This window comes from Rhincodon typus, chromosome 2 (assembly GCF_021869965.1).
Source record: "Rhincodon typus isolate 14 chromosome 2, sRhiTyp1.1, whole genome shotgun sequence".
In the NCBI taxonomy this organism is placed as follows: domain Eukaryota; kingdom Metazoa; phylum Chordata; class Chondrichthyes; order Orectolobiformes; family Rhincodontidae; genus Rhincodon; species Rhincodon typus.
In genome coordinates, this window is record NC_063333.1 from 13,539,987 (window position 1) to 13,549,537 (window position 9,551).

A 9,551-nucleotide genomic window follows, 5' to 3' on the forward strand; every position below is an offset into this window, starting at 1 on the left:
CCCCTCCCCCATTTCAGAAGAAGGGTCTCGACCTGAAATGTCAGCTTTCCTACTCCTCTGATGCTGCTTGGCCTGCTGTGTTCATCCAGTTCTACACCGTGTTATCTCAGAATAGTTAGGTTGTTGTTTTCAACCAGCTTGGACATGATAGGCCGCAGGGCCTTTCTGTGTGCTGCAGATCTCTATGGCTATTATCAGAGAGCAATCAAAACTCCATCCTGTAGCTTTTGCAGGCACAATTCTTCTGACTTAAACACAAACACAATTCAAAAATCAGTTCAAACTCTGGCCTCTTCCTCCCACACTGCCAATCTCTTCACAAAGTCCCAATTAACCTTCATCATCTGTCGTCTGCTTGAGCATAAGGTCTCTCCTTGAAGTGTTGGAAGTATCCATAGAGCACTTTCTAATAAGAAACAATTTGCAATTAACTTACAGGCCTACGCCTCAAAAACAAATAACAGCTTGTTTATTTTACCTTTTAAAACACAAGTACTGCTCACAGTTCAAAGGTCACCTTTCAGCTTTCAGCTCACATCTCCAAGACACAAATTGATAAAAAAAATCAGCGAGGCATCTTTCACTATTTGTACTTAAAGTTGACAAGGCACTGGAGCCAATTGAAAATGTATCCAAGGATTCTGAAGCAAGTGAAAAGTTGCAGGGACCCTGGCCATAGTCTTTCAGTCTTCAGTAGACTCTGGGAAGGTGCCTGAATACTGGAAAACTGCAAACATTATGGCCTTGTTCAAAAAGGTTGTAAGGATAAACCAAGCAAATACAGACTGGTCAGTTTAACTTGGGGAAGCTACTAGATACAATTAGTCAGGATAGAAGTAATAGTTACGTGGAAAAAGATAGATTGATTAGAAATCCTGACTCTAAAGGAGAAATCTTGTTTAACTAACTTACAGGAATTTTTTTGAAGAGGTACCAGGCTCGATGAAGGTAGCGCCATCTATAAGTTTGCTGATGACCCCACTGTAGTATGGATGGATATCTAACAACGACAAATCAAAGTACAGAAGGGGGATAGAGGGCTTGGTGATGTGGTGCAATGAGAACAACCTCTCTCTCAACATCAGCAAAACTAAAGAACTGATCATTGACCTCAGAATATAGGAGGAAAACACTCCCATCTACATCAGTGGAACTGAGGTTGAGAGGGTGGACAGTGTCCAGTTCCTTGGAGAGATGATAACCGACAACCTGGCCTGGACTTTCCATGTAAATGCAATGGTAAAGAAGGCACAATGATGCCTCTTCTTCCTCAGGCGGCTCAGGTAATTTGGCATGTCCACAAGGACCCTCACCAACTTCTATAGATGCACAATTGAAAGCATACTGTTCGGGTTCATAACGGCCTGGTATGGCAACTGCTCTGACCAGGAATCTTAAGAAACTACAGAAGGTGGTGTGCACAGCCCAGACCATCATGGAAGCTGACATTCCATCCATGGACTCCACTTACACAGCTCGTTGCCGTGGAAAGGCTGCCAACATCATCAAAGACCCATCGCACCCTGATAATGATCTCCTACAACCTCTTCAGTGAGGTAGAGGATACAGAAGCCTGAACATGCAAGCAGATTCAGGAACAGCTTCTTCCAGCTTTGTTAGACTGATGAATGGACTCTCTGGCCTCAGAAAATGCTGCTCTTGCTAATGTTGACCTCGCCTAGCACACACCCTATGCAGTGTAACCTGTATACCTCCGTCTAATTCTTTTTGATCTGTACATCCTTGCTTATTATGATCTGCCTGTACTGCTCATAAACAAAGCTTTTCACTGTACTTCGGTACACGTGACAATAAATCAATCAATAAATCACTGTTGATGCTGTGTACGTCAGCTTTCAGAAGACATTTGATATGGTGCCATACAACAGACTTTTGAGAAAAGTTATGGGACATGGAATAAAAGAGTCAGTAGCAACAAAGGTACAAAATTGCATGAGTGATGGGAACCAGAGAACATTAGTCAATGGATATTTTTCGGGCTAGAGTAATTAGTGGAATTTCACATGGGTCAGTATTGGAACCCTTGCTTTGCCTGATGTATATTGATGACCTGGATCTTGGTGTGCTGGAGGCAGTGTCAAAGTTTGCAGATGACACAAAACTTGGAAGAATTGTAAACTGTGAGGAAGACATGTAGAACTCCAAAAGAGTGTAGACAAGTTGGTGGAGTAAGCAGACAGGTGGCAGATATGTTTCAATGAAGAGAAGTGTGAGGTGGTCCATTTTAGGAGGAAGAACAGTGAAAGCCAATATAAATAGGAAGTACAGTTCTAAGGGAGGGTGCAAGAACAGAGGGACCTGGGTGTAATGATCTGGGTGATCGGATCATTGAACGTGGCAAGACAAATAGAGACAGCAGTAAGTAAAGCATACAGTATCCTCGGCTCTGTTAATAGGGCATAGAGTGCATGAGCAAGAAGGTGATAATGAACTTGAATAAGACACTTGTTAGACCTCAACTGAGGGTATTGTGTACAGTTTTGGGTGCCAAATCATACGAAGGATGTAACTGCATTGGAGAGAGTGCAGAAGCACTTTACAGAAGTTGTTCCAGGGATGAGGAACTTCCAGTATAATGATAGATCAAAGAAGGTGGGAATTGGTCCCCTTGGAGAGCAGAAGGCTAAGAGGAGCCCTGATCGAGGTTTTGAAAATCCAAGTGGGCTGGATGGAGTTGATAGGGAGAGACTGTTCCTGTTCATAAAAAGAAAAAAAACAAGAAGGATAGATTTAAAGTGAGCTGCCAAAGAAGAAAGGGTGAAGCAAAGAAAAATGTTTTCACTCAGCAAGTAGTTAGGGTGTGGAGAACACTGATTGGCAGTGTGGTGGAAGCATGATAAATTGAAGTATTCAAGAGCACATTGGATGATTATTTGGATAAAATGATGTGCAAGTGTATGGGGAAAAGCACGAGGGTAATGACACTAATTTAATGAGCCAGTGCAGGCACCATGGACCACGTTGTCCCCAACTCTGTGACATTTCTGTTATTCTTTATAGAGAATAAATTGTTTTTTTTTAACCTGACTTCGCCTAATCCAGACTAATAACCACAGTATAGTATTGGGAGCACCAGGCATGAGGAGCTTGAACAGCTCATCAACTTTACTGACACCTTTCACCCCAACTTCAAATGCACCTGAACCATCTCTGATACCTCCCTCCCCTTCCTGGACCTCTCCATCGCCATCTGTGATAACCATCTCAATACCGACATCTATTTCAAGTCCACTGACTCCTGTAGCTACCTGGTCTACACCTCCTCTCACCCACCCTCCTGCAAGAATGCAATCCCTTACTCCCAATTCCTCTGCCTCCACTGCATTGAGGGGAAGCGATGGCCTAGTGGTATTATCGCAATATATTCTGGAGGAACATTCTGGGGACCTGGGTTCAAATCCCGCCATGGCAGATGGTGGAATTTGAATTCAATAAAATATCTGGAATTAAGAATCTAATGATGACCATGAATCCATTGTCGCTTATTGGAAAAACCCATCTGGTTCACTAATGTCCTTTAGGGAAGGAAACTACCATCCTTACCTGATCTGGCCTACAAATGACTCCAGACCCACAGCAATGTGGTTGACTCTCAACTGCCCACAGGGCAATTAGGGAAGGGCAATAAATGCGGCCTAGTCAGTGATGTCGTCATCCTGTTAGTGAATAAAGAAAAAAAGAATCCACTCCCAAGATCGAGCATTCCACTCCCGGCCATCGCAGATGTCCTCCTATTTCAAGGACCACAACTTTCCCCCAACGGTGATCAGAAATGCCCTCAATCGCATCTCTTGCATTTCATGGACCTCTACCCTCAAACTCACCCTCCCCCCAACAATAATAAAGACTGAATTCCCCTTGTCCTCACGTACCACTCCACCAACCTCTGCATCCAGTGTATCATCTTCCGCCACTTCCACCACCTGCAATCCCACCCAACTACCAAAGAGATATTTCCCTCCCCATCCCTATCTGCCTTTCGTAGGAACCGTTCACTCCACAACTCCCTTGTCCGCTCCACGCTCTTCACTAACCCCACCACACCTCGCACCTTTCCCTGCAACCGCAGGAAGTGCTACATTTGCCCCTACACTCCCCTGTCACCTCCATCCAAGGCCCAAAACAAACTCTCCATTTCTGACAGCTGTTCACCTGTATATCCTCCAACCTGGTCTACTGTATTTGTTGCTTCCAATGTGGCCTCCTGTGCATCAGTGAGACCAAGTGCAGGTTCGGAGCATCTGCGCTCTGTACGCAATGAGCAACAACACCTTCCGGTTGCTAACCATTTTAACTCCCCCTCCCACTTCTTTGATGACATGTCTATCGTGGGCCTCCTCCAGTGCCACAATGTTGCTACACACAAACTGGAGGAGCAACACCGCCCCGCCCTTCCCACTGACCAATCCCCACTACTCCCTACTTACATTCATCTATTACCATCCCACCTATCTACCCCCCCAGCCCCACCCCTCCTCCCCCTATTTATTTCCCAGCTCCCTTCCTCCTCCTCAGTTCTGAAGAAGGGTGCTGACTCGAAACATCAATTTTCCTGTTCCTCTGGTGCTGTCTGACCTGCTGTGTTCCTCCAGCTCTACACTGTGTTGACTCTGATTCCAGCATCTGCAGTTCTTGCTATCCCAAAGATCCTGAGGGAACTTAGTAGACCAGATGCTAAAAGGACGTTTGCTGTTGTGGGAGAGATTAGAACTCAAGTTTACAGTTTAAAAATAAGGAGGTTCCCACTTGAGATGGAGATAAAGAAAAATTCTTTCTCTCAGAGTTGTGAGTTTGAGAAATTCTTTTCCCAGATAGTGTTGGAAGCAGAGTTACTGATTGTTTTTAAGACCGTTAGATAGATTCCTGACTAACAAGGGAGTCAAAGAGTCATAGAGATCAAGAGCACAGACAAAGGCCCATCGCATCAGCACCAGTCAAAAACAACCACCTAACTATCAGAGTATTGTGGGTAGGCAGGAAAGTGGAGTTGAGACAATAATCTAGTCAGCCAGATCTTATTGAATGGTGGAGCAGGCCCAGAATACTGAATGGCCTACTCCTGCCCCTCATTCATATGTTTGCATTTATGTATTGCCTCTCAGAAACAGCATTAAACCGAGGCTTTGCCTGTCAATTCAGATGGCTGTAAATGGCCCCATGACAATATTTTAAAAAATGCCAGCTAGTTTTTGTGTCTCAGCCAACGTGCAGCCTTCAGTCAACATCACCAATTTGCAGGCTGTACTGTGAAAGACTTTTGGAACATGCAATTTGTTATTTAAATGCAAGTCTTTTTCTCCCAGTGAATTAGCTGGAAAATAGTTTCAGCTCCTTAGTATGGTACCCGACTAGCAAATCCAAGTGCTGAGTTCTAATAATACCATGGCGAGTTCTGAAACTGAATTGATTAAATTTATGGGCTATGAGGAACTTGATCAATAATTGTAATCATTCAACTCGTTCATGAATGTCCCTAAGGACAGTGGTTTTCAACTAGTGTGCTGTCAACTTTTCAGGAAGTAGCGCTGCTTTACCTGTGCATTGAAGCCATGACCATGCTTCTGATCTCCTCTGGAGCCTTGCTGCCTATTATTGAAGGCAATATCTGTTAACATTGGTGCTCCTATTGATTGAGCATGCACTAGCATCCAGAGTTGGGCATATGTCGACATCTGATACTGTGCATTTGCGCAGATTTGACACCGCATATGCTGAAGAAGTAAGTGTACCATGAAATTGTTTGTCTCATTCAGGTGTGCCTTAAAACTGATTGGGAACACTATCAAAGGGAAGGAAATGTACCAGAACTGGTTGATAATAAGAACTGCAGATGCCGGAGTCAGATTTGATACATTGTGAATCTAGAGGAACACAACAGGTCAGGCAGCATCAGAGGAATAGGAATGTTGACGTTTCAGGTTGGGACCCTTCTTCAGAACTCGGGGTTGACCCTCCAAGGTCCCGACCCGAAATGTCGACTTTCCTACTCCTCTGATGCTGCTTGACGTGCTGTGTTCCTCCAGCTCCACACTGTACCAGAACAGGTTGGTCTGGCTTACACATGACTCCAAAACCACATTGTGCAGTTGTCTTTTAATGGCCTCAGGTCAACTTGGTACAAAGATGGTCTTGTCAGTGGCACCCACATTCCAGTTACGTTTGTTTTGAAAAAATGCTGCTATTAATGCGCATAAGCAAATAATCTTTACTTACATTTGCTCGGTTAATTGGCAGATCAAAAGTACGGACCTTAAATATCTTTTTATTAAAGTTTTTTAGATTTTATTGTCCCATGTACTCAAGTACAGAAGTATAGGAATACAATGAAATGTGTGTAAAGTCAGCAATCATGATGCCATCTAATGTACTAGGTACAAAAAAAGCTTAAGTACAAATAGTAAGAGAAATGAGAGTTAAAAGGTTAAGCATTACTTCACAGAATAGTTGAAAAATAAAGAAATAGGTAATAGTTTACATTAAAGGCTTTTGTAGTTTAAACTAGGAAAATAAAGGAATAGTTAAAAGTTCAACAGCCTTTGACAAGTCCTCCGTTTATCTCGCTCTGTTGTCTGTTGTTGCTGCTGCTGCCGAAGATACTGTCTCTGCTGCTGAAATACTAATAAATACCAATGGATACTAATAAATCTAACATGTACAGACCACTATTTGTATTTTACTTGATTTTGGATTGTGGACTGAATTGGGAAAAGGGTTGTTTTACAACAAAGGACTGAGGAAAAAATTGCTGTACTTTTATAAAGCAAGTTACTGAAATACATTGTGGGAAATGTTTACACTTTGCAAGCAGTGGGGGAAGGTGTGGGAGGACTGGGTGTGTATACAAATGTGATTTGCCCAGCAGTAGATTGCTGATTGGTTTGTAGAATTGTGACCAGTTGTCGATACCATAGATCATCAGACTGATAACTGTTCTGTAGTTTCTGAGTAGCTGTACAGCTTGGGCCTGTGAATGATACAGTGAGAAGCCTTTGGACCTATGGAAGGGACCGTAAAAATACTTGAATTCTGAGGAAAGCCAGTTAATTTCTCCCACTAGTTGCTGTAGGCTGTAGCTTTTAACCGGTAACTAAGAGAGGGTTGGTGTACCAATCACCTATGTCTCCTGTGAAGAAACGAAAAGGACCTGGGAGAAAAAGATTGAAGTACACAAAGTCCTAGGAAGCGAAGGATCATCTCAACAAACTATGTGCATTGGTGCTGTCAAACCGTGACTCCCAATTCTTTCACCCTCCACTCATCAACCACTTTTTTGTTTGTCATTTGTGTGTGTGTGTGTTTAGGGAGTTTACATAAGAACGTAAGAGCGAGGAGCAGGAGTAGGCCATCCGGCCCTTCGAGCCTGCTCCGCCATTCAGTAAGATCATGGCTGATCTTTTCATGGACTCAGATCCACTTACCCACGTTCTCACCGTATCCCTTAATTCCTTTATTGTTCAAAAAAAATCTACCTTATCTTTAAAAACGTTTACTGAAGTAGCGTCAACTACTCCACTGGGCAAGGAATTCCATAGATTAACAACCCTCTGGGTGAAGAAGTTCCTTCTCAATTCAGTCCTAAATCTGCTCCCTCTAATCTTGAGGCAATGCCGTCTTGTCCTAGCCTCACCAGCCAGTGGAAACATCCTCTCTACTTCTATCTTATCTATTCCCTTCATAATTTTATATGCTTCTATAAGATCCCCCCCCCCCAATCTTCTGAGTTCCAATGCATATAATCCCAATCTACTCAGTCTCTCCTCATAAGCCAACCCCCTCAACTCCGGAATCAACCTAGTGAACCTCCTTTGCACCCCCTCCAGTGCCAGCACATCCTTTCTCAAGTAAGGAGACCAAAACTGCACACAGTACTCCAGGTGTGGCCTCACCAGCACCTTGTACAGCTGCAACATAACCTCTCTGCTTTTAATCTCAATCCCTTTAGCAAGGAAGGACAAAATTCCATTTGCCTTCCTAATTACTTGTTGTACCTGCAAACCTACCTTCTGTAATTCATGCACAAGGACACCCAGGTCCCTCTGCATAGCAGCATGCTGCAACTTTTTACCATTCAAGTAATAATCCTTTTTACTATTACTCCTACCAAAATGTATGACTTCACATTGTATTCCATCTGCCAGACCTTTGCCCACTCACTCAATGTATCTATGTTCCTCTGCAAAGTTTCACAGTCCTCTGCACACTTTGCTCTGCCACTCATCTTAGTGTCATCTGCAAACTTTGACACCCTACACCCTACAACTCCAAATCATCTATATAAATTGTAAATAATTGTGGTCCCAACACCGATCCCTGAGGCACACCACTAGTCACTGACTGCCAGCTGGAATAGCACTCATTTATCCCCACTCTTTGCTTCCTGTTAGTCAACCAATCCTTAATGCCATGCATCCTTATCTTATGCCATAGCACCTTGTCAAAGGCCTTTTGGAAATCTAGGTACACCACATCCACTGGGTCCCCATTGTCCACCTTGCTCGTAATCTCTTCATAGAATTCCAAAAGATTTGGCAAGCATGACCTGCCCTTCATGAACCCATGCTGCATCTGCCCAATGGGACAATTTCTATCAAGATGCCTTGCTATTTCTTCCTTGATATTAGACTGAAGCATCTTCCCCACTACAGAGGTTAAGCTAACCGGTCTATAATTCCCCATCTTTTGTCTACTTCCCTTTTTAAACAGTGGCGTCACATTTGCTGTTTTCCAATCTGCTGGGACTGCCCCAGAGTCCAGCGAATTTTGGAAAATTACTGCCAGTGCACCTGCTATTTCTTCCGCCATCTCTTTTAGTACCCTGGGATGCATTCCATCAGGGCCAGGAGACTTATCAATCCTTAGCTCCATTAGCTTGCCCAACACTACCTCTTCCGTAATAATGATTGTTTCCAGGTCCTCACCTACCTTCGTCTCTTTGTCAATTACTGGCATGTTATTAGTGTTCTCCACTGTGAAGACCGATACAAAATACCTGTTCAATGCCTCGGCCATTTCATCATATCCCATAACTAAATTCCCCTTCTCATCCTCTAAAGGGCCAACCTTTACTTTAGCCACTCTTTTTCGTTTTATATATTTATAGAAACTTTTGCTATCTGTCTTTATATTCTGTGCTAGTTTTTTCTCATGTTCTATCTTACTTTTCTTTATAGCTCTTTTTGTGGCTTTCTGTTGACCTTTAAAGTTTTCCCAATCTTCTAGTTTCATGCTGTTTTTGGCCACTTTGTATGCCTTCTCTTTCAATTTGATAGCCTCCCTTATTTCTTTAGACACCCATGGCAGTTTACCCCTTTTCTTACAGTCCTTCCTTTTCACTGGAATATACTTCTGCTGAGCACTTTGAAAAATTGCTTTGAAAGTCCTCCACTGCTCGTCAACTGTCCCACCATAAAATCTTTGTTTCCAATCTAGTTTAGCCAAGTCCTCCCTCATTCTATTGTAGTTCCCCTTGTTCAAGCACAGGACCTTGGTATTGGATTTTATCTTCACACTCTCCATCTGTATTCTAAATT

At 43.1% G+C, this 9,551-nt stretch overlaps 1 long non-coding RNA gene across 2 annotated transcripts in view; it reads left to right on the top strand.

Annotated features, from left to right (window-relative positions):
• The window catches only part of LOC125485995, a 48,667-nt gene extending 46,832 nt beyond the window's left edge, over positions 1–1,835 (top strand). The window contains exon 4 of one of the 2 annotated variants that reach the window (XR_007264701.1): positions 915–1,337. This is a non-coding gene — a long non-coding RNA (uncharacterized LOC125485995). Of the gene's footprint in view, positions 1–914 lie in introns of both variants that reach the window. The other variant, XR_007264700.1, reaches the window with a different exon arrangement.
• Positions 1,836–9,551: the final 7,716 nt, after the last annotated feature.